The sequence below is a fragment of the Mobula birostris genome, chromosome 4, assembly GCF_030028105.1.
Source record: "Mobula birostris isolate sMobBir1 chromosome 4, sMobBir1.hap1, whole genome shotgun sequence".
Lineage (NCBI taxonomy): Eukaryota > Metazoa > Chordata > Chondrichthyes > Myliobatiformes > Myliobatidae > Mobula > Mobula birostris.
This window is the reverse complement of record NC_092373.1, coordinates 143769392-143795250: the sequence shown is the minus strand read 5'-3', so window position 1 is coordinate 143795250 and position 25859 is coordinate 143769392. Positions and strand designations below refer to the sequence as shown.

General features: G+C 42.1%; 1 protein-coding gene across 6 annotated transcripts in view; it reads right to left on the bottom strand.

The window, feature by feature from the left end:
• inpp4b (inositol polyphosphate-4-phosphatase type II B) overlaps nucleotides 1-25859 on the bottom strand; it is an 813686-nt gene that overhangs the window by 380429 nt on the left and 407398 nt on the right. The window lies entirely within an intron of this gene.

The following is a 25859-nucleotide window of genomic DNA, read 5'->3' as shown; positions in this document are numbered from 1 at the left end:
CAAAGCTCTGTGAAAGAAATGCAACGTGCAAGCTGCCTAGTTGTACTTTGTGGAGGTATATCGGAATGCTTTTACTCTCAACAATGTCATGAATGACGGAAATTTCCCAAACAACAAGGAATGAAGCACAGACTGTCATAATTACAGTGTAATAACATCCTCGTAATTCCTAAGGCATCTCAACTTGTTCACTTCTGCTCTGCTTATCTGATTCAGACTTGACTTGCTCTCACAAAATATTACTTTTGATTTTCTGAGAATGCATTGTCTCAATAGTAAGCCATTTTGAATCATCTGTACAAGTCCATTATTGTATTTACGATTAAATCCTCATCGTGTAAAGGAGCTTGGTGATAATTGGATGCTGTTGGCAAGCTCTCTGATGCTCAACTCTATAATGGAGACCGACTAAGTTCATGTGACTTCATGCTGTGATACATTATAATGTTCTCGTACAGCTAGGATCACTGTTCACTACTTTAAGTAATTCTATGTGAGGACTAGACAAATATTAAACAACAAGGGGGTGTTGAGTTTTTGCAACACATGGCCATGAAGTGCTATTTACTTATGCTTACAAAGCCATTCCTTTTGTACTTTGAATAGCCAACTACACAATCAAGATACGAGATTCAAGATTGTCCTGCTGAAGGGTCTCAGCCCAAAACGTAGACTGTACTCTTTTTCCATTGGTGCTGCCTGGCCTGCTGAGTTCCTCCAGCACCTTGTGTGTGTTGCTTGGAATTCCAGCATCTGCAGATTTTCTTTTGTTCAAGATCATTTGATGTGATTTCCAATACACAAGTGTAACGGAGAATGAAATCATTGTTACTCTGAATTCAATGCAGCACAAACAGAATCACGATAAGATAAAGAAAGCCATAATTTAACACAATAGCTGATATACATAGGTAGATTGTATAGTCGGCAGATACAGGAGTGTCTGTGCATAAACTGACTCTGGCAGGAAGTGATGAAATAGAGGTGGTGGGGGTGGGCTAGTGAGTCAAGGTGTTGACCAGCTTTGCTGCTTAGGAAAAATAATTGTTTTTGAGTTTTGTGGTCCTGTCATGGATGTTACATAGCCTCCTCCCTGATGGAAGCAGGACAAACAGTCCATGGACAGGGTGAGTGGGATTCTTCATGATGTCACTGGCTTTTTTCCAGCACCTTTTTGTATATACGACCTTGATGGTTGGTAGGCTGGTGCCAATGATGTGTTGGGCAGTTTTAACTACCTGCTGTAGAGCCTTGCTGTCCACTGCAGTGCAGATTCCATGCCATGCAGTGATGCAGCATGTTAAGATGCTCTCTACTGCACATCTGTAGAATGACGTGAGTACAGATGTGCATAGTCCAGCTCTCTTCAGCCTCCTCAGAAAGTAGAGTCATTGATGAGCTTTCCTGATAGTAAGGCCATATGACAGAGGAGCAGAAATAGGCCATTAGGTCCACTGAGTCTGCTCCACCATTCCTTCATGGCAGATTTATTATCCCTCTCAGCCCTAGTCTCCTGCCTTCTCCCTGTAACCTTGGACAGCCTCATTAATCAAAATCAGCCTCCACCTTAAATATACCCAATGACTTGGTGAATCCACAGATTCACCACCCTCTGGCTAAAGAAATATTTCCTCATCTCTGTTCTAAATGAACGTCTCTCGATTCTGAGGGTGAGTCCTCTGATCCTAGACTCCCCCACTGCAGGAAACATCCTCTCCACATCCACCCTATCTAAACCTTTCAATATTCAATAGATTTCAATGAGATCTCCACCATTCTTCCAAACTCCAGCAAGTACAGGCCCAGAGCCATCAAACGCTCTGCATGTTATCCCTTCCATACCTGGGGTCATTCACTCCTCTAGTTTTTCTATCTCCAATGCCAGCACATCTTTCCTTAGGTACGGGGCCCAAAACTACTCACAATACTCCAAGTGCAGTCTGACCAGCCTTAGCATTACATCCTTGCTTTTGAATTCTCGTCCTCTCGAAATTAACACTATCATTGCATTTGCCTTCTGTAACAGCAACTCAACCTGTAAATTAACTTTTAGGGATTGCTTCATGAGGATTCCCATGCCCCTTGACACCTCTGATTTTTGAATTTTCTGCCCATTTAGAAAATAGTCCACGCCTTTATCCCATCTGCCAAAGTGCATGACCATACACTTCCCTACATTATATTCCATTTGCCAGTACTTTGCCCATTCCCGAATCTGTCTAAGTCCTGCCACAGGCACAATACTATCTGTATTTTGCGTAAACTTGGCCACAAAGTCATCGACTCCTTTAACCAAATCATTGACATATACCATGAAAAGAAGCGGGCCTAACACCGGCCCCTGAGGCACACCACTAGTCATCAGCAGACAACCAGAAATGGCCCACTATATTCCCACTCTTTGCCTTCTGCCAGTCAGCCAACTTCTATCCATACTAATACCTTTCCTGTAAAATACCATGGGTACCTATCTTGTTAAGCAGCCTCTTGTGTGGTACCTTGTCAAAGGCTTTCTGAAAATCCAAATAAATAACATCTAATGACTCTTCTTTGTCAATCCTGCTTGTTATTTCCTCAAAGAATTCCAACAGGTTTGCCCTTTAGAAAACCATGCTAACTTTGGCCTATTTTATCAACTGCTTCAAAGTACCCCAGAAGTTCATCCTTAATAATAGACTCCAATGTCTTTCCAACCACTGAAATTAGGCTAACTGGCCTATAATTGCCTTTCTTCTGCCTCCCTCCCTTCTTGAAGAGTAGAGTGACATTTGCAATTTTCCAGTCCTCAGGAACCATTCCAGAATCTAGTGATTCTTGAAAGATCATTACTAATGCCTCCATAATCTTTGCAGCTACCTCTTTCCAAACCCTGGGGTGTAGTCCATCGGGTGCGGGTGACTTATCTACCTTCAGACCTTCCATCTTTCCAAGTACCTTCTCCTTAGTAATAGCAATGACACTCACTTCTGAAACCCTGACATTCTCTCATTGTTGGCACTCTATATGTGCATCTTACACAGTGAAAACTGATGCAAAACACTTATTAAGTTCATCCACTATTTCTTTGCACCCGTTACTACCTCTCCACCATCATTTTCTAAGGGTCTGATATCCACTGTCATCTCTCTTTAAATATCTGGAAAAAAACATATTGTTTCCTCTTTTATATTATTGGCTAGCTTGCTTATCTTCATATTTCATCTTTTCTCTTTTGGCTTTTTTTGCCTCCTGTTGGTTTATAAAAGCTTCCCAATCTTCTAACTTACCACTAATTTTTGCAATTATATAATTATATTATTATTTACTCACTCTTTTGCTTTAATGCTGTCATTGACTTCCTTTGTCAGCCACTGTTACCTCATCCTCCCTTTAGAATACTTCTTCATCTTTTCTGATTCTTCCAAATTTCTCCCAGAAACACCAGCCATTGCTTCTGCCATCTTTCCTGCTAGTGTCTCCTACCAATCAACTTTGGTTAGCTCCTTTCTCATCCTTCTGTAATTCCCTTCACTCCATTCTAATACTGGTACATCTGATTTTAGCTTCTCCTTCTCAAACTGCAGGGTGAATTCTATCATATTATTATCATTGTATCCTAAGGTTTCCTTTACCTTAAGCTCCCTAATCAAATCTGGATCACTGCATAACACCCAATATAGAATTACCTTTCCCCTAGACGCTCAACCACAAGCTGCTCTAATAGCCATCTCATAGGCATTCCACAAATCCCTCTCATGGGATCCAGCATCAACCTGATTTTCCCTATCTACCAGCATATTGAAATACTCCAAGATTATCGAAACATTGCCCTTTTTACATGCCTTTTCTATCTCCCATTGTAATTTGTAGCCCACATCCTAGCTACTGTTTGGAGGCCTGTATATAACTCCCATCAGGGCTTTTTAACGCTTGAAATTTCTTAACTCCATCCAAAAGGATTCTACATCTTCCAATCCTATGTCACCTCTTTCTAAGGATTTGATTACATTTTTTTACCAACAGAGCCACCATCCCCCTCCCGCCTACCTGCCTGTCCTTTCGATACAATGTGTATCATTGGATGTTAAGCTCCCAACTATGATCTTCTTTCAGCCACGACTCAGTGATGCCCACAACATTGTACCTGCCAATCTCTAATTGCGCTATAAGATCATCTACCTTATTCTGTATATGTGTGCATTAAAACATAACACCTTTAATCCTGTATTCTTCACCCTTATTGATTTTGGCCCCATGTTACGCATCAACTCATCCTACTGAGTCTGTCGAACAGATTGATTATTTTAGAGTGTCATGCAAAGAAAACTTCTCTAATTCTTCCTTATTGTGGAGCTTTGATCCCTCTAAGTTAACTCTACTGATTAGATTATGCTTCTCTAGCTGCGGCAGTTACTCCCTTTCCTCCTCCTGTTTAACTGCAACCCGCTGGAACCAGATGTCTTCTTGCATGAAGTATGATCCTCTGATCTAATTTATTCCCTTTGGTACCAGTATCTGAACTCCTATGGATATAAGAGATAGATGAACTGATGCAAGGGCATTTTTCTTTCTGCAGTAACTGGTGCCTGCATCTCCCCCTGCTCTGTAAATTAACCCTGCAGCAACCCTGGGACAGCAGGATGTGCCTCAGATCTGGAGAGTCTCCATGGTTCCCTTGATTATATGTCATCTCTCCATCAAGCAGTGGGATGTACAGATGCTCTCACAGAGCACACTTCCTGTCCTCTTGAATTGATGACACCAAGCTATACCCAGTAGTGGAAGAGTGCTGATAGGGTTGTGCATGTGTGTCTTTAAGAGCTGGCTGATAGGTCTCAGCTGTAGGGAGCTGAGGTAAAGTCCATTATTTTCTGAAACAGCTTGGTGGTGCATGAAGGAGTGCAACAAAACCGGTTTTTAACCTGCACTAAACAATGATTTTTTTAAAGAAACAGTGTAGTCTTACAGGGGAAAATTGGCAGTGAGGAATTTCTAGGCCATAATCTGAATTTGTCTCTAAGATTTGCAATGCCTACAAGATTTTCAGAAGGATTAGCAGGGTGGGTACTGAAAATCTGTTTCCTGTAGCTGGAGAGTCTAAAACATAACATAGTTTGAGAATAAAGGGTCAACTTGTTCAGGCTGAGTTGAACTAAAAGTTCTTTCCTGGGAGGGCTGCAAATTTTTGTAATTCTCTGCAGAGGCTCAGACACTGAGTGTATTCAAGGCTGAGTCTGATTGATGCTTGAACCTTAAGTACAGCAGAAGGTTTGAGGAATAAGCAGGCATGGGGTTACCCGTGTTCTTATTGAATGACAGAGATGGCTCCAGGCTCAATACGGTCATTTCCTAAGTCCTTTTGTTCTTACTCTCTGGGTTCTTTTCAAATCTGGACTTCAGTAGCCACCCAGCTGCCCTACGACATTAGAAATAACATTAAATAAGTGCGAAGGCAGACAGGAAATAAGTATAAAGGCAAACACAGATCTTTAATGATTTTCTTTTGTTTTGAACAGTATAATTTTGAATGTCATACACACACAAAATGCTGGAAGAACTCAGCAGGTCAGACAGCATCTCTGGAGATAGATGAACAGTCAATGTTTCAGACCCAAGGTCTCAGGCCCAAGATATCGACTGCTTATTCCACTCCACAGATGTCGCCTGACCCGTTGAGTTCCTCCAGCATTTTGTCTGTGTTGCTCTTGATTTCCAGCATCCACAGAATCTCTCGTGTTTATGATGTTGAATGTTAACTTAGTTGAGTTTTGTACAGAACAGCTGTGGACCAGTGAACAGTGAAATATTCTGCACGAGAAAGCATCCAAGACAGTAAATATGGGGCAGTATGTTTCATTGTTATTCACTCATGATCGTCATCATCAGCAATCACTCATAGTTGAGTATGATTCTTCTCCTGGTGGTTGATCTGTTCATTTGTGGGTCCTGAGATGACTGAAGGGGCCAATCCGTGATCCACAAGTTCTATTGCAGTGTTAGCAGGTGTAGGTCATTGAAGTAGTGGTGAATGTAGCTGGCTCGATCTTTCCCAATCTCTCCTTATGTTGAAGCAGCTTCGTCTCAGCAACACGGTTGAGGTATTCTTCAAGCTGTGCAGTCCCCTCATAGACGTTCCTTCCCCAGCTTTCCCTATCTTGTGCATTCAGATTGATGTGGCACTTCCTCGGGGGGGGGGCTTTCTATTGTCCTTGAACTGCTTTTTCAGCCCTCTGGGAGTACGCTTTGCATCCTTGAGTTGGCCAAACAGGAGTTGTTTAGCAAGACGGGAGTCAGGCATATGAAGGATGTAGCCGACCCATTGAAATTGGTGTTGAGTCACGATTATGGCTATGGAGTTAATGTTAGCTTCCTCCAGGATGCTGGAGTTAGTACGCCTGTTCTTCCAGCTAACTCTCAGAATGTTTTGGAGGCATCTTTGATGTAAGTTTCTAGGGATTTTACATGACTGCTGTATGTTGTCCATGACTTTGCTCTATATAGCAAGGCAGGGAGGACTACAACTTTCTAGACAAGAAGCTCAGTGTTGGTCTTGATATCCTGATCTTCAAAAACCCTTTTTCTCAGCCTGGCAAAAGCTCCATTCTCACAGCCTACTCTGCAATTTACTTCATGGTCAATGGTGGCTCTTCAAGAAAGAAGGCTGGAAGGTATGGGAAATGATCCATCTTCTCCAAAGGGAGGTTATCACTGTGTAAGAGCTGTAGGATCTCGAGGTATTCTTCCGGGCACCCAGTTTTGGACAGTACCTGCCAAAGGGTAGGACAATTTACAGAGTCAATTGTTTTTGTAAGGTCTATGAAGGCCATATAAAGTGGGAGAGTTTGCTCCTTGACTTTCTCCTACAACTGACGTGTTGTAAAAATCATGTCAGACGTTCCTCAGACTGAATGGAAGCCATACTGAGACTCAGGCAGGAGATCTTCTGCCAGAGGTGAAAGCCGGTCACATAAAATTCGGGTGAGTGCCTTTCCTGTTGTAGAGAGAAGGAAGGTGCCTCTATAGTTTCCACAGTCAGCTTTGTCACCCTTTTTAAAGAATGTGACTATCAGGACATCCCTGTGTTCAGCTGTAATCTTCTCCTGGTCACAGATCTTGACAAGCAGGTCATGAAGATGATTCAAAAGTTCTATACCACCTTCCTTGAGGATTTCTCCTGGAATTCCATCAGGCCCAGCGGCCTTGTGATTCCTCAATTTCCTGCAAGCCATCTGTCCCTCTCTGATACTAGGAGGCTTGTTCTGTACTCCTTAGTGGGTCGTTGTGGGAGCTGATTGATGACTTCAATATCCACAGTGGTGCTGCAATTAAGTAGCTCCTGAAAGTGTACCTTTGATTGAGAATTGATTGCACCATTATCCTTCTGCAGCCTCTGTCCATCTTTGGTGTGAAGAAGGTTTAGGCCATACACTGCCTTGGTGGCAATAAAGATATCCCTGATATCACCAGAGCCAGCAAGCTGCTGTATTTCTAGGGCCCTCTCAGTCTACTACTTATTCTTTATTTCCCTTAATCTACACTGGACTATGGCCTTAGCTTTGGAGTGGGCTTCTCTTTTTGCCTTGGAGTTGATGTCCTTCTGCCAGGCACAGAAAGCTTTCCTTTTGTTGTTGACTAGCTCTTCTACTTCGTTGTAGTTTTCATCAAACTAATCTTTGTTTTTTCCTGGTCTTGTATCCAATGATGTTTTTATAAGCGGCAGGGATGGTGGTCTTCAGTGTGGTCCAGAGTGCTCTAATGTGAGTCTCTCAGAAAGGGCGGCCTGGAGATGTTGAACCTGGGATGGCTTTGCTTCTTTTGCACTCTGCTCTTCCACATGATTTTGATGGTTATTTGTGAAGAAGTAAGCTGATGTTCTGTCCAGTCATCATCATAGCTCTTGTATTCTTAACATCTTTGTGATCACTCCTCTGAGCAATGACATAATCTATAAAATGCCAGGTCTTTGAGCGGGGACGCATCCACAAAGTCTTCACCTTATTTCTCTGGTGGAACAGTGTGTTGGTGATAGTCAGGTCATGTTCAGCACACTTGAAGAATAAGAGCACTCCACTGGAGTTGACGTTGCCAACACCTTCCTTCCCAATTGTGCCTTATAATCAATGCTAGGAACACCAGCACTTTTGGTTATCCCTAATGGCCATTAAGAAGTTGTGCATCAGTTCCCTTATTGAGATGTTTCATTCCCTGTGGTGAATGTTCTTTCACACTGTTGTGATGTTGGGAGCTTCAAGAAATATGACTCAAGAGTTATAGAGAAATAGAGGCACTTTGGCACGTCAGAATGCCCTTGGAGGTGAATTACGATGTTCCCAGCTGATTGCTGCTCTGTTATTTTAAAGAGAGGTCGTTATTAAACATATAGTAAAGGGAGCCTTGGCAAATTACAGGAGTGTACCTTGCACTGCGTCGACAATACACTGTTGATGGAGGATGGGATTGCTCAAAGCAGTGGTTGTGCTGTAAATCAAGTGGGCTACACACCCTGAAGGATGCCAGGCTCCTGGAGTACTGTGAATACTGGAAAGTATTTCATTAATTTTTCCCTGTGGAAGTCTGTTGAGGATGTTAGGAGCTGTAGAATACCTAGCCTCTGGTCTCCACTTCTGGTTCCAATAATTATATAGTTAATCAGTTAAATTCTGGCTAAGGTGACTTCCTAGACGTTGAGGGTGGGGAATTTAGTTGGAGTATTATCAGTAAATATCAAGGTGGTTGCAATGTAATTTTGGACATACTAATTTTATGGCATTTCAGTGCATGAATACTATATTAATCAGACAGTTAGAATGTCATGCAGAACTTGCTGCTTGAAAGTTTAAAATAATTCAGTTGTAGATGGAACAGTGATTTCGTCCAGTTGCCTTCTCATAGACAGCACAAGACTACCTTGACAGTGGGAACAGAAAGGCATGTGTAAAGTTTGCCTTCTCCCCTGCTCACTCCTCTTCTCTTCCCTTCTGTCTAACATTGCCCAGCTGTGGGCAAGCACTGTGTCTGCATAATGCCAAATTATGGACAAAACAGGCTACCTAGTAAGGGCAAGCATTTTTCCACATTGTAAAGCAGTACCCAAGTGATTGAGTTGTAAAATGAGGCCCTCAGTTGGTCAGGGTCATCCATGGGTATTGTGTGCCAGCTGTCTACATGATACACAAGTCAGGGTAGTACGATATGGTAGTACAATATGGTATTGCGTGCTAGCTGGTAGTATGATTTGGTAGTACAATATGGTATTGTGTGCTAGCTGGTAGTACGATTTGGTATTGCGTGCTAGCTGGTAGTACGATTTGGTATTGCGTGCTAGCTGTCGACATGATACAACAGCCAGGGTAGTACAATATGGAGAGCAAGCTGTTGCCCATGTAACAGGCTTCCCCCTTGCCACAAAGTTGATAAATCCAAATTAATGGCAGAGACTGAATCAGTTTGGCACCAGCAGCATCACAGGAATAGCAAGTCAGCGTTGAACTGAATGAAGGACAGCCTTGGGTCTATCCCGAACCTTTCCCCATTAATGGGTATAGCCAAAAGGCAGCAGAAGTTTGAGATCAGAGTTTTCCTTCTCCTAGATGAGCTGCCAACCATGACTGATAAGTCCCATCTGCCCAAAGCAACTGATTTTAAGGTGCCAGTAACCTGTCTTTGCCCTTTTTCCTGTTAGGAGAAATGGTTCTGCCAGATCTAGTAGCTAAGCCACTTGTGAAGGCCAGGAGCTGGACTTGGCTGTCAGAGGCTATGTGAGATGTACACCACTGGGAGCATTTAATAGGTGGTGGGAGCTTATTCCCCACTGCACCCTGACCACACCCCTCCCCCACCCAGCTACGACAACCTTAAGGATCCAAGCTTAGAAGTTGCTTCAAGATCCTAACTAACTGCTTGATAACGTTGCAAGTTGTACCAATACTATCACTATATACACATTCACATACACTGCACAATATTCTGAATGGTATAAGGAGCCAGGAGCTAAATAAACATTGCTAGTCCCTATGTAACCACCTTAATACAGTAACCAGGCAACCAGAGGATTATTGTGGTGCTTAGCTGCTCATTTAGTACTAACATTGACCATCATTATCTTTTGAAAAACGAAGTGCAGGTGAGTTGCACACTGCGTTATCATGTCAGCTTATTTGCATACCATGATCCACAATCGAGCTGATCTTGCATAATAACAGAATGCCATTTCACTGGAACAATAATGCATCAATGCCATTTCAATTGAATAGAAAACCTGGCATCAGCTACCAGCTGGTGCATTATGTTTGGAACTAAGAGTGCACTAATGGATGGCCATCACTTTCCTGTCAGAAAGAATGAACTCTGTGCTCTAATCAAACCCCTCAGCCAAGTTGCCCCTTGATGTTGAACTCAGGCTTTCTAAAAGCTTCGTAAGTATATCAATATGCACATCCAACCAATTTTCTTCAGTACACTCAGTAGGCCAGGAAGCATCTATGGAAAAGACTGCTTACTCTTTTCCATAGATGCTATCTGGCCTGCTGAGTTCCTCCAGCATTTTGTGTGTATTACTTTGATTTCCAGCATCTGCAGATTTTGTCTTGTTTGCATTTTTCTTCTGTACAAGTGTCACTGAAGAATTCACCCAAGTCCTCTGCAGCAAAGTTCATGCTCAACTTCATCCTCTGGTAAGATGGCATCTGCTCTATTTCTGTGGTGCCAGCTCAGTTGTTTCACCACATGCATATGCCATGTCTATGCCACGCCTTATACATGATGCCTGTATCAAAGCTGGTGGCAGGTGAAATAACTTGATGTTTGTCTTCATTATCCCTGTCCTCTGATCTTCCGTTGCCTGGCCTGATTGCTGTTAAAGGGCATCCATGAGAAGAAAGACACAAGGCTACGTCACAGGTGATGAAAGAGGAAGAGAGAGAGGGGTGGTGAGGTTCAGGGGTTATGGAAAGGAAGAGGTGAGAATCACATTATCTGCAGCTTGGTCAAACAGATTGTGAGGTGAGGAGGAAGTGGAATACAAGAAGGAGAATTACTGTAACTTTCAGTGAATTTGGGCTCATGGCAAGCCGTCAATGCAGCAATGGCAACGCTATCCAGATGGGGTTTTAGTGACTGCAGAAACAACTGGATCCCTACACTTTGTTCCGGCTGCCCCTGGTCATGTAAAATCTTAAGATTTTAAAAGAGACAGAAGTGTATCGGTGAATATTAAGTGTTTGATTAATTTAGTTGCCATGGTTAAATTACAGGCAACGTGTGCTCGTTGAAGATGTAGTATGTGTGTAACTTGCAGGGGGCGCTAATGGTTAAAATGGAATAGATGAAGGTTGGTTCAAATAGAATATATGAATTGTTAGATCAAATGATCCAACAAATGGTGTTATGGTGAAAGTAAGTTAAGGATAGGATTACTGATGCTTTTGAAGATGTGGCATTTGTGGGTGTGTTTAGACTTTGACCATCCGCCTGAGGTCACTAACCTTTGTTGCATCCATTTCCTTGGTACTTGATTTGTGGCACAAGTCTAATATCTATCCACCCACGTCACCTTTTATCAAGGGTCCAGATAGCTTCCTCTGGTCCCTACAAATAAAGAACATCTCTCCTACAGTCCATCCACTCCCACTCAGTTTTGCCTTTCTTTATTGTTTTTTGAGTCCTGCAAGTCAATCATTCGCTGCTCTAAAAACCACACATGTCCATTTGCTATCTATAACTAGTGTTAGGCACTCAAGATAATTGCTTCTTACCGCTGCAGGCAACCAATCAACAGCATAATTGCTCTGTCATTCCAATCATTCAAATGAGTTTGTAGCATAAAATTCACAAGCTACCAGAATTGCAATGAAAGGTTTGACAATTTGCACAGTGTGATTCTGTCACCTTTTATTGTGGGCTAGAGAGTTTGGTTTCTCTAACTTTAACCTCAAACTTAACCTAAACCAGGAGGATTTTTGTTCTATGATGTATTTATCTGGCAACATAAGTGGCGAAAAATTCACAAAAACAGTGACAATACTGACAATAATGACAAGAGAGTTAGACCGGCAGTCTTCATAAAAACAATGGCAGCAAAGTAATAAGGTGAATATCTTCTGTTGCAAACTGTGAGGGGTTGTGGCAACATGATAGGTATGAAAAGGCAAAAACCCTCATTTATTAATGAATTATATTTGCATCAGAAACGGGAAATTAATGAGCTGGAAAAACTTGAGATTAAATAAGAAACAGAAATGACAAGCACACTAAAAATCCTTGCCGAATGATTGTAAGACTTATTGGGGAGAAAAGGCAAATTTAGAAACTGATGTTATTAATACCTCATGAGGTCAGAAATGGAATGGCTCATTTTGGACTGTCTAACCATCTTAAAAAGCTGTATCGGGAATCTTGTTCAAACATTCTGTCTTCACGTACAGTGAAAAATAAGTCCAGAAATTTGCATATAAGTTGGATAACAATCAGAAGTGGCAATCCTGGCTAAATCCCAGCTCACTTTCAGAGTCCAATCATTGTTTCCCTACTACTGCCCTGGCTGACTCAGATTTGGAATTATTGTTCACATTTCTGGAATTTATTCAAACTAAACTCACGTGACAGCCTGGGATTTGTTGTGAATTCCCTTTTCCTTCCTCACTAATACAGCCATAAGTAGAGAAAAGGTGAAATATGAAATACTAGCCAATAATGTAACAAAGGATACCAGAAGTTTTTTTCAGTTATATAAAAAGTAAAAGAGTGCATTTTGAACCACTAGAAAATTGCACTGGAGAAGTAATAATGAGGAAATGGTGGAAAGAAATGGCAGAAAAGCTTGAAGTATTTTGTGATAGTCATCACTGTGGAAAGACATTAGCAGTATGCCAAAAATTTGAGTGTGTCCAGGTGCAGAAGTGAGCATAGTTGTTATTACCAAATAAATGGTGCTTGGGATGCTGTGAGGCCTGTAGGTAGATAAATCACCTGAAAGAGGTAGCTGAAGAGATTGTGGAGGCACCAGTAATGATCTTTCAAGAGTCACTAGATTCCGGAATAGTTCCTGAGGATTGGAAAATTGCAAATGTCACTTCATTCTTTATGAGTCAGAAGAAAGAAAATTATGGGCCAGTTAGCCTGACATCATTGGTTGAGAAGATGTTGAAGTCCATTCTTAAGTATGAAGTTTCAGGATACTTGGAGGCATGTAAAAAAATAAGCCAAAGTCAGCATAGTTTCCTGGTATGGAGGGGCTACTGCACAGGACTGCAGGTATAACTCATCAGGGGTGATTGATAAGTTCGTGGCCTAAGACAGAAGGAGATGAGTTATTAACTTCAAACTTTCTACATAATTACTCAAAGAGTTGAACTGCATGTGCATGTAACAAGAGCTGTATAACTCATCTCCTTCTACCTTAGGCCAGGAACTTATCAATCACCCCTGCTGTGGACACCTTCTGGAGGTCCAAGATCCATATGCTCCACGACTGCTGGACTAAGTGTGTAAACGTAGGAGGGGACTATGTTGAAAAATAAATGTGCTAGGTTTTCTAAAATTGACTCCTTCTACCTTAGGCCACGAACATATCAATCACCCTTTGTATTTTGAGAGGACTAGAATATTAAAACAAAGATATATTGCTGAGGCTTTATAATGCATTGATCAGACCACACTTGGAGTAATGTGAACAGTTTTGGGCACCTTATTTAAGAAAAGATGTGCTGGCATTGGAAAAGGTCCAGAGGAGGTTTACGAGAATGAAAGGGTTAATATAGGAGTGTTTCATGGCTCTGGACTTGCATTCATTGGAATTTCAGAGAATGAGCGGGGATCTCACTGAAGCTTATCAAACATAGACAGAATAATGTGGAGAGGATGTTTCCTGTAGCGGGGGAGACCGGGACCAGAGAGCATGGCCTCAGAATAAAGGGGCGTCCGCTTAAAACAGAGATGAGGAAGAACATCTTTAATCAGAGGGTAGTGAATCTGTGGAACTCATTGTCACAGATGGCGGAGGAGGCCAAGTTATTGGGTATATTTAAAGCAGAGGTTGAAAAGTTCTTGATTAATCAAGCCATCAAATGTTACGGGGATTGAGGGGGAAAATAAATCTGCAATGACAGAATGGCAGAGCGGACTTAATGGCCAGAATGGCCTAGCCCTGCACCTATGTCTCATGGTCTTATGGTCTGGTTTGCATAAAACTGAGCAACCCAGAAAGAACAATTGAAGAACAAACTGTATTACCAAGAAAAGAAGATCCAATAACAAATAAGAAGTTAAATTTGAAAATGAACCAAATTTTACATTTTTTCCTTATCATAAAATCCACTGTTCAACCTGAAAAACAAATTTATATTTTTACTGGCTCGAATCAATATCCAGATTACTGTAGTTAATTCATCTCTAATGATCAAATACTGCAACATATTTAGTACTAAAATGAACAGTGTATCAAGTGAATATCCATCAGAGTACTCTTTAAACTGAGAGTGGAATTGCTCCAAACAATATTGCTGCAGTTTAAAGCTTCACAGCTAAGTGAAGAGAAAACAATGTGGTTATTGTAAACATGGTTCCACAAATGACTTGTTTATAACACTTGGAAGAAAAAAAACGTCAAAATCTAATACGCTTCTGGGATAGTGACAACCATCCGAATTGAACCAATTTAAATGACATCTGCAGACTTATTGACCATGTTTTCCACTAAATAGATGATTATGGCTCATATTACTGGAGCTGTCTTGATTAGTCAAGCTTTCTGTAGCCAATATTAAACGCAAAAAAGTCATTTATTGTTTTTCATCTGCATTTTAATTTGTGTTTTGCCACAAGCCAGCTATGCACATGGACACATTTTTATACATTTTGCATACATTGTATTCATTGTAAGAGGTAAGATAGAGATTTACAGTATTCCTTCAATTTTCTGTTGTTGGTTAGTGGGTGAGGCAGCACACAATTTGTACTTCATGTTCAAATTGAAGGGTATTTCCGCCAAGTCCTATATACACTATTTTTAGAATCATGACAAAATTTTTAAGGGGGCGGTGATTCAAATTTTTGATATATAAGAAATAGAAGCATTTATCGACCCTGTAATTCATTGAGATTATGGTTGATTATTTACTTCTTTTACCCCAACACTATTTTGCCATCTCCCATAACATCCAAAATTTATCTTGAATATCCTCAGTGATAAAATTTCGAATATAGAGAATTCCAAAGATTCTTTACCATATGTTGAAGTAATTTCTTCTCATCTTCATGCTAAATTACTTCCCCTTTATTTTAAATCAGTGACCCCTGGTCTGGACACCAGCCATTTGTGCAGCCTCGAGTCAGTCTGCTTAATCTCTTCTCAGACAGCAAGCTTCTCATCCTGACACTTAACTCCTCACTCCAATATTAGAAATCAATCCAGTGACCCTTCATTGCACTCTCTCTGTTACATGTATCCTTCCAAAGAAAGGGAGACCACCAATTGAATTATATACAGTGCAAATTTACCAGTGCTATACATAATTGCAGTAAAATACCCTTCCTTTCTAATCAATGAATCCCCACACACATTTTCTCTTTGTGATTGTTTGCTGAATCTGCGTGTTAATTTTCAATGAACTGAGACAAATAATCCAAGTCCTTTTGAACATAAGCACCTTTCAATTTCAACATTAAAAATACACCACTTTACTAATGTTTCCTACAAAGAGCATGACTTCACGTTCTTCCACATTATATTCCACTTGTCCCATTCTTGCCCATTTACTCAGACTCTCTATAGCCCTCTGAAATGTCCACACTGACATGCATCTCAGTATCATTGGGCAATGTGGACTTATTACATTGGCTCCCTCATCTAAATCAGTGACACTGCAAACAGATGGGACCCCAGTGCCATACCATCATCGACTAACTCTGACTCGTTTGTTTCTGTTCTCTGTTTGCACCAAATCCTCAATGCTATCTTATTTAACTTTGCTTAATAACCTATAGGTACCTCAATGAAGAACTTCTGAAGGTCCAAATGCAGCACATCCACTGAATCCAAGTTATGTATTCTGCTGGTTACAACCTCGAAAAGCCCTCACAGTTCAGAATCAGAATAAGATTATAATCACTGGTATATGTCATGAAATTTGTTGTAAAGCAGCAGCAGTACATTGCAACACATAATAACAAAATCTGTAAATTACAGTAAGTTATATATACTGTATATTAAAAAGTTAAATTAAATTAGTAGTGCAAAAAGAGAGAAGAAGTGAGATAGTGTTCATGGATTCAATGTTCATTCAGAAATCTGATGGCAGAGAGGAAGAAACTACTCCTGAATCATTGAGATTTGTGAAACATGAGTTCCCTCTCATGAATCCATGCTGATTCTCCCCAACCCTACTATTCCGTTCAACGTGCTTCATGATACTTCTTTGGTAATATTTTCCAGTATTTTCTGTGATAATTATGTTAAAATTATTTGCCCATTTTCCCCCTTTCTTTCCTCCCTTTTTCCTTAAATGGGGGTTCTACATTTGCTGAAGGAACTCAGCTGGTCAAACAACGTCTGTGGAGGCAAAGGGATGGATGATTTTTTGAGCTATAAAATGTGGTAGGTAGAGCAGAAGCAACTACACTGGAGCGAACATTTTGAGAGCAGCAGTATTTGAGGTCAAAATGCAGAGATTCTGATGACAGGTTTCAGCAAGAAAGCTGAGCAACAATGCAGTAAGCTGAGGTAGGGTAGAAGAGTGCCCCTCTTGCCAGATGTGGCAAACCAGGTAGAAGTCAGGAGTCCCAGACCTATAGAGAAAAACAGCAGCCAAATTGGCTGTATCATGACAGGCTCTGTTGTATAGCAGGGGAGGATGAAGTACATAGCACACAAGACAGACAAACCAATGTGCAAAAGACAACTAATTGTGCAAATACAAAGGAAAAATAAACAAAATAATAATATTAATAATAATTAATAAATACATAGCAATAAATATTGAAAACATGAGATAAAGAGTCCTTGAAAATGAGTCCATAGGTTGTTGGAACAGTTCAGTGTTCAGATGAGTGAAGTTTAGTGAAGTTATCCCCTCTGGTTCAAGATGGTTGATGGGTAACGACCGTTCCTGAACCTGGTGGTATGTCATACACAGAAAGACAGGACTGTCAGCTTAATGCTCCATGACATGACAGAGAGGGATTCAGGAGGTGAGAATACATTGCACTGCAGATAGATTGCAATCCTGAGGTGTCCATGGGCGAACCTTTTGGGAACAATGACCACAGTTCAGTAATCTTCAAGATAGCCATGGGAAAAATAAAAGGTAATGTTTACATTAGGACCCTAAACTAGTATAAGACAGTGTAGATGGGGAGTGATTAATGGTGGGGAAACAACATCTGATAAGTGGAATGGTAAGTTCAGGGAACCCTAGACCCTAGTTGACAAAGGATATTGAAGGTTTAATCAGGGAAAAGTAAGGAGTATATGTCAGGTACAGGAAATTGGGACTGAATGAGTCACTTGAGGTTTATTGGGGATATTGAACAGAATTTAAGAAAGAAATTAAGAGGGCGAAAAGGATCCAAAAAAGACCTAGGAAAGTGGAATTAAGAAGATTACTAAAACCTTTTGATTCAGCTTTCAAATGTTCATTTGCTGGGAAATAAACGAGATTAGCTGCATCTAAAGCTGAATGAGTGTGAGATGAAGGACAGCTGCGTGGTCATCCTGATGGAAACGTGGCTCCAGGATACTACCCCTGAAGTGGCCACCCAGCAAGACTCTAGCTGCTAGGGGGTTTCTTCTTTTTTCGGGCCAACCGAGTGACTACATTCTCCAGCAAGACCCACCGTGGAGGTGCATATCTCTACATTAATGTGAACGTTTCAGGGGTGATGACTCACTGTTTGCCTATGATAGAATTCTTAATGGTGAAGTGCAGGCCCGTCTATTTACCGAGGGAATTCACTGTTATTGTGATTATGGTCTAAAACATTCTCTCCCACGGACTAATGCTGGGTAAGTGCTGTGAGAGCTCTATAGCACCATCAGTGAATTGCAAACCACACAGCTCAACAGTTTCTTTATTGTTGCAAGTGACTTCAACCATGTTAACTTAAAAACAGTCCTGCCTAAATTCCTTCAGCAATACTGATTTTGCTACAAGAGGCAAGAACGCATGTGACGGGATCCTAAATTATCCCTTATGGACTGTGCCTTTAAAAAGAGAGAGAGAGCATGCAGCTGTACAGCACAGACAACTTGTTACCGAGAGAGAGGGGGGCGAAGACTGCTCACAGTTTGTTTAGGATTTCTGCAAGGACACTGCCAGCTTTTGAGTCTCTACAGTGAGCGAGAAGGGAGGAGCTACTTGATGGACAGCTGGTGTTCAGCACAACAGTACTTAAACCAGCGTAATTGCTTGTTTCACAGGACACGCAAACGCACTGAGGTGTGGTGAAGTTACCACTATCCTGTTCAAGTATCCAAGAGTGTGGGACTGAGGATCGATTGTGAGAAATCGATCTGTGATTATTAGTGCGTGAAAGAGCAACCCTGTGGAGGCTACCAGTGTGTCTAACCTTTGCCTGAGTTGGTAGACTATCACTTGCAGACAGTGCTCTTAAGTTGGTCAAGTTTGGCTAACTTGGAAGTTTCGGAGGACAACGGGAAGAATCAATGGCATCGGCTTACTCGGACAACCACAACACCTCTCTCTTTCCATCACTACTCAATATCACAAACTGAACTGATTTCATTTACGCATCATCATATATCCATTTACCCCCTAGGCTTGAAGAAGCTTGGTTTTTATATTTCCACACTTATATACGCATGAACTTTGCTAACCTGTTTGATTTATCTGATTTTATATCACTGTATTGCGTAGTTACTAATAAATACCATTAGCTAATAGCACCACCAGAAACAGGGTGTTTTCCATTTCTGCTGGTTCTTTAACCCATTACGGGGTACGCAACACGCATTAGACTGGTTTACATCAAGATCTTTGGTACATACAAAGCTGCTCCCCATTGGATTCTCTGACCACTTTTCTGTCATGCTACTTCAAAGGGAGATATGGACCTGGCCAGAAGGAGCAACCTCAGCATTACATGTTCAGGGAGGCAGCTACCTATGACCATCACATTAACATCGAGATCTGTGGCTACATAGAGAAGTACACGAAGGACTTCACTGTTATTAAACACATCTGTGCAAGGGCAAATTAGAAGCCACGGCAGACAGCAGAGGTCAGGGCACTGCTGAGAGATCAGGATGCTGCCTTCAGATTAGAGGATAAGACAGCTCTTGGGACAACAAGAGATGCAACTCCCATAGCTTCAGGAAGGCATAATGGGATTATTCACAGAGAATATACATCCATTTCTGTGACATCAGAGACATAAGGCATTCAGACTATAATGTACTACAAGCTCACCCTACATGTCAAATACAGTGACACTTCTCTTCTTGATAGGCTGAATGTTTTTGTTTGCACACAATGGTGTGCTGGCGAGGAAGGCCCCCTCCTTCCCCACCCAAGGAGCAGGTACTCTGTCTGCTTGTAGCTAATGTGAGAATGACCTTAGCCATGGTCAACCCAGGGAAAGTTGTGAGGCCTGATAACATACCTGGTTGGGTGCTGAGGGACTGTGCAGCCCACTTAACAGAGGTTCTGACAGACCTCTTCAGTATCTCTCTGGAACAATCCACTGTCCCCTCAGGCTTCAAGGCAGCACCATTATTCCAGTGCCCAAAAGCAACCTGCCTCAGTGACTACCTCAACAATAATGTAGTGCTTTGAGTGGCTGGTTATGGATCACATTAACTCCCATCTTCCTGCTATATTGGACCCTTTCCAATTACTTATCACTAAAATCGGTCCAATGATGATCCCAAAGCCTCTGCACTCCACTCCGTCCCGTCCCACTGGAAAATGGTGCCCCGTATGCCAGGATGCTCTTTCTCAAACTCTGCCTGGTGTGAAATCCCTCAGAAGTCGGTGGGTAAACTATTCTCGTTGGGCCTCAACACCTCTCTCTGTAACTGGACCCTGGACTTCTTGACAGAAACACCAAAGTCAATCTGTGTTGGCAGAAATATCCCAAGCTCCATTATGTTGAGCACCGCTGCTCCCCACTGCTGACTCATGACTGCTTTGCTAGATCCAGTTCAAACCAAATCACCGAGTTCACTGATGAATCAACAGTGGTTGGCCTCATCAACAACGATGACGAGGCGGCACGTAGAGAGTGGGTCGAGTAGCTGGTAGAATGGTGTGAGTACAACTCACATTGAGTTGCTATGGACAAGACCAAAGAGGTGATTGTGGATTTTAGGAAGGTGCAGGCTGACAACTCCTCACGGCACAGACATGGCTTCTCTGTGGAAAGGGTGAAGAGCACCAAGTTTCTGGGAGTGCACGTAACGGACAGTCTCACCTGGTCTCTCAACAGCACTTCTTCAGTCAAGAAAGCACAGCACCATCTCCACTTCCTGAGGATATTGAGGTGAATCAGGCTCCCCCCACCCCCATTTTAACCATCTTTCACAGGAGCACCATCGCGATTGTCCTGACCAGCTGCATCACTGTCTGGTGTGGGAATTGCAAGGCATCTGACCACAAGTCCCGACAAAGGATTACAATGACTGTGAGAGTATGATTGGAGTCCCTCACTCAGAAATATTTATCATGAGCACAGGGCCCTTCGCAATGATTCCTCTTATGGAACATAGAACATAGAAATCTGCAGCACATTACAGGCACTTCAGCCTACAATGTTGTGCCGACCATATAAACTACTCTAGAAACTGTCTAGAATTTCCTTACTGCATAGCCCCCTATTTTCTAAGCTTCATTTACCTATTTAAGAGTCTCTTAAAAGACCCTGTTGTATTGGCCTCTACCACCATTACTGGCAGTGCATTCCACACACCCACCACTCTCTGTGTGAAAAACTTACCTCTGACATCCCCCTTGTACCTACTTCCAAGCACCTTAAAACTATGCTCCTTCGTGTTAGCCATTTCAGCCCTGGAAAACAGCCTCTGGCTATCCACATGATCAATGCCTCTCATCATCTTATATACCTCTGTCAGGTCACTTCTCACCCTCCAGTGCTCCAAGGAGAAAAGACCAAGTTCACTCGACCTATTCTCATAAGGCACACTTAACAATCCAGGCAACATCCTTGTAAATCTCCTCTGTACTCTCTACAGTATCCACATCCTTCCTGTAGTGAGGTGACCAGAACTGAACACAGTACTCTAAGTGGGGTCTAACTAAGGTCTTATATAGCTGTAACGTTACCTCACAGCTCTTGATGAAGGCCAACACACCGTAAACTGCCTTACAATACTGTCAACCTGTGCAGCAGCTTAGAATGTCCTAAAGGATATAGATCCCAAGATCTCTCTGATCCTCCACACTGCCAAGAGTCTTACCATTAAAATTTGACCACTAAAATGAATCACTTCACACTTATCTGGGTTAAATTCCATCTGCCACTTCTCAGCCTGATTCTGCATCCTGTTGATGTCCTGCTGTAACCTCTGACAACCCTTCGGACTATCCACAACAACATTCCCAACTTTTGTGTCATCAGCAAACTTACTAACCCACCCTTCTACTTTCTCATACAGTTGTTTATAAAAATCACAAAGAGGAGGGGTCCCAGAACAGATCCCTGCAGAACACCACTGGACACCGTCCCTCATTCAGAATATGAACCACCTACAACCACCTTTTGCCTTCTGTGGGCAGGCCAGTCCTGGATCCACAAAGCAAGGTCTCCTTGAATCCCTACTTTCTAAATGAGCCTTGCACAGGGAGCCTAATCAAATGCCTTACTGAAATCCATATACACTACATCCAAAGGTCTACCTTCATCAATGTGTTTTGTTACATCCTCAAAGAATTCAATCAGGCTCATAAGGCAGATCTGCCCTTGACAAAGCCATGCTGATTATCCCTCCAAATGCTCATAAATCCTGCCTCTCAGGATCTTCTCCAACAACTTGCACGCCACTGAAGTCAGACTCACTGGTCTATAATTTTGTGGGTTATCTCTACTCCCTTTCTTGGACAAGGAAACAACATTTGCAACCTTCCAGTCCTCTGGCACTTCTCCTGTCCCTATCGATGATGCAAAGATCATCGCCAGAGGCTTAGCAATCTCCTCCCTCATTTCCCACAGTAGCCTGGGGTATATCTCATCCAGACCCATTGACTTATCTAACTTAATGCTTTTCAAAAGCTCCAGCACATCCTCTTTCTTAATGTCCATATGTTCAAGCATTTCAGTCTCCTGTAAGTCATCCTCACAATTGCCAAGGTCCTTTTCCCTGGTGAATATTGAAGCAAAGTATTCATTAAGTACCTCTGCTATTTTCTTCGACTCCATGCAAAGGTCTCCACCATCACACCTGATTGGTCCTATTCTCACATGGCTCATCCTCTTGCTCTTCACATACTTGTAGAATACCTTGGGGTTTTCTTTAATCCTGCTTGCCAAGGCCTTCTCTTGGCCCCTTCTAGCTCTCCTAATTTCGTTCTTAAGCTCCTTCCTGACAACCCCGTAATTTTCTAGACCTCTAGCAGTACCTAGTTTTTTGAACCTTTCATAAGCTTTTCTTTTCTTCCAATCTAGATTTTCTACGCCTGTTGTACACCATGGTTCTTTTACCCTATCATTCTTTCCCTGCCTCAGTGGAAACAATCTATGCAGCATACCATGTAAGTGATCCCTGAACATTTGCCACATTTCTGCCATGCATTTCCCTGAGAACATCTGCTCCAAATTTATGCTCAAGTTTCTGCCTAATAGCAGCATATTTCCCCCTACCCAAATTAAATGTTTTCCTAAATTGTCTGCTCCTATCTCTCTCCAGCGCTCTGGTAAAGGAGATAAATTGTGATCACTACCTCCAAAATGCTCTCCCACCAAGAGATATGATGCCTGATCATTTCCCAGTACCAGATCAAATGCACCCTCTCCTCTTTTTGGCTTATCTACATATTGCATCAGGAAACCTTCCTGAACATACCTAACAAACTCCACCCCATCTAAACCCCTTGCTCTACGGAGATGCCAGACAATATTAGGAAAGTTAAAATCACTCATCACAACAAGCCTATTATTATTGCACCATTCCAGAATCTGCCTCCCTATTTGCTCCTCGATGTCTCTGTTACTATTGAGTGGTCTATAAAAGACACCCAGTAGAGTTATTGCCCTCTTTCTATTTCTGACTTCACCCAGACTGACTCAGTAGACAATCCCTCCATGACTTCCTCCTTTTCTGCAGCCATGATACTATCCCTGATTAGCAATGCCTCGCCCCACCTCGTTTGCCTCCCTCCACGTCCTTTTGGAAACATCTAAAGCTGGGCACACTAAGAAGCCATTCCTGCTCCTGAGACATCCAAGTCCCTGTAATGGCCACAATGTCTTATCTCTTATCTATCCAACAATCTCTTTGAACTCCTACCATTGGACAGGAAGAACCGTAACATTAGGACAAGAGCTGTTAGGATGGGAGAAAGCTTCTTCCTCCAGTCCATAAGACTACTAAACTCCTGAACTCCCTGACACCTCCCAGGTCTCCGCATGTGTGAAGCACCAGTAGTGTTATACTCTTCACTTTTTAACCTGTGACATAAATGTACATTATTATTTGTTAATTTACTTATGGCAATTAATTTATGTGCTATGTGTGTGAGTTATATTGTATTGTGTTGTGCACCTCAGTCTGGAGGAATGTTGTTTCATTTGGCAGTATAGATGTGTACAGTTTAAAATCATTAAACTGAATTTGAACTTGAAGTTTTATAAGTATATTAGAAATATGAGGATAGCTAAGGAAGTGATAGGATCCCGAGGGGATCAAAGGAGTAATCTATGCATGTAGCCATGGAATATCAGCAAGATCCTAGTAACATCAGCAAGTTTGCAGACAATATGAAAATTAGGGAAATCCTGCATAGCAAAGAAGATTGCCTAAGGATATGATGAATATGCGTGAGGTATTGGACTTTGAGAAGTCAATTTCTGGTAAGACATATACTATATAAGTGTAGCGTAATGTAATTGTGAGCAAAGTAGATAATTCGCAACCACTGACATTGAGTTGGGGTTTCAATTTAAGAGACTGGCGTTTTTACATAAAGAGTTTTTTAGTGCGCTTTTGTGTGTATGTTTTGGAGTTCAACAAAATGTGTTACAGGTTTTATTAAACATAGAATGCCTCACTTTGTTTTAGTTACAAAAACCTACATTGGTGACCCCTGTGCTCTAGAATGATTCCAGAGTTATCGAACATGTCGGCCATTGCAGTCGCTTTGAAATTGCCAGAGTTTCGGGAGCAAAATGCCGTCGCTTGGTTTGTACAAGCTGAGGCTCAGTTCGCTCTTGCAGAAATCTCTGCAGAAGACATCAAATTTTACTATGTGATAGCGTCACTCAGCAATTCCACGGCTGCGTGAGTGGTGAACACCTGCCTAAACATGATAAATACCAATCACTGAAAACTCACCTTTTACAGACTGTTAGGCTATCGGAGTCTGAGCGTGTCAAACAGTTGCTCTCCTTACCCAGCCTTGGTAATGCTAGGCCTTCAGAGTTAATGGACCACATGATTTCTCCCCTGGGAAATCTCCATCCTTGTTTTATTATCAAAGAATGTTTCATGCAGCAAATGCCTGATCAAGTTCACATAGCTCTTGCTAATACGTCCATGAAGGACTACAAGGAACTTGCTAAAATGGCTGATAGTCGACATTCAGCTGGCCAGTGTTACATCATTCCTCCTTCTTCCTCTACCTCAATAAGCCTGGTCAGCAAGGCCCCCAATATAAGGAAACAGATGACACCGGGCCTGTGTTTTTACCACGCTCACTTTGGTACGAACTCTAGGAAGTGCCGACTGCCTTGTAGCTTCGACAGAGCCAGCATATCGGGACATCAAAGATCTGTGAACACCGTGGCTTCCAGCTGCCACAGTTGTCCACTATACTTTAGGAACATCCTTTTGGGGCTGCCAGCATCACCTATTAATGAGAAGGCAAAGAGCGATGAAACCTCACTGGAGGTCACCACCAGCAGCAGGATCCAGAATTAAGGTAGATGATGGGTGATGTTCTGCTTAAATTGGCAACATTACACAAGGGATTTCATCCTGACAGGTTTCCTGTGTCCCCAAAAACTGTTAGTCGACCTTAAGAACTGCCAGCTTGTGGATGTCATTACCCTGCTCCCCAGTAAGTTCCCCACAATGACTGTCAAATGCATGCACCACTGCATGTGAGTTCACTCAACTGCTAGGGAAATGCCCAGACCTCACCAAGCCCACGTTCTCCCCTACCACTCACAAAACATGGGGTTGAGCACCACATTCCCACAACTGGCTCACCGGTCCATGGCCGCATGCCTAGACTGGGCCCAAAAAAGCTGGCAACCACGAAGACTAAGTATGCCAACATGGAAAAACTTGGAATTGTACGACAGTCGAATAACCCCTGGGCTTCACCCCTCCGTATGGTCCCCAAGTCTGAAGGTGGTTTCCGCACATGTAGTGATTACCGATGCCTTAATGGGGCCACCATCCCTGATTGTTACCCAGTCCCACACATCCAAGACTTTTCGGCACACTTAGCCAGAAATTTAATTTTTTTCCATAGTCGAACTAGGTAGACCTTTTTGAGTTTCTGCCATGTTGTTTGGGCTGAAAAATGCAGCACAGACTTTCCATTGGCTGATGGACTCTGTGTTAAAAGACTTAGATTTTGTTTTGTTTACCTGGATGACATACTTGTCACCAGTGCATCGAAATCCGAACATGTATCTCATCTCTGCGCACTTTTCGAGCAATTAAGCCGACGTGGATTGATTATTAACCT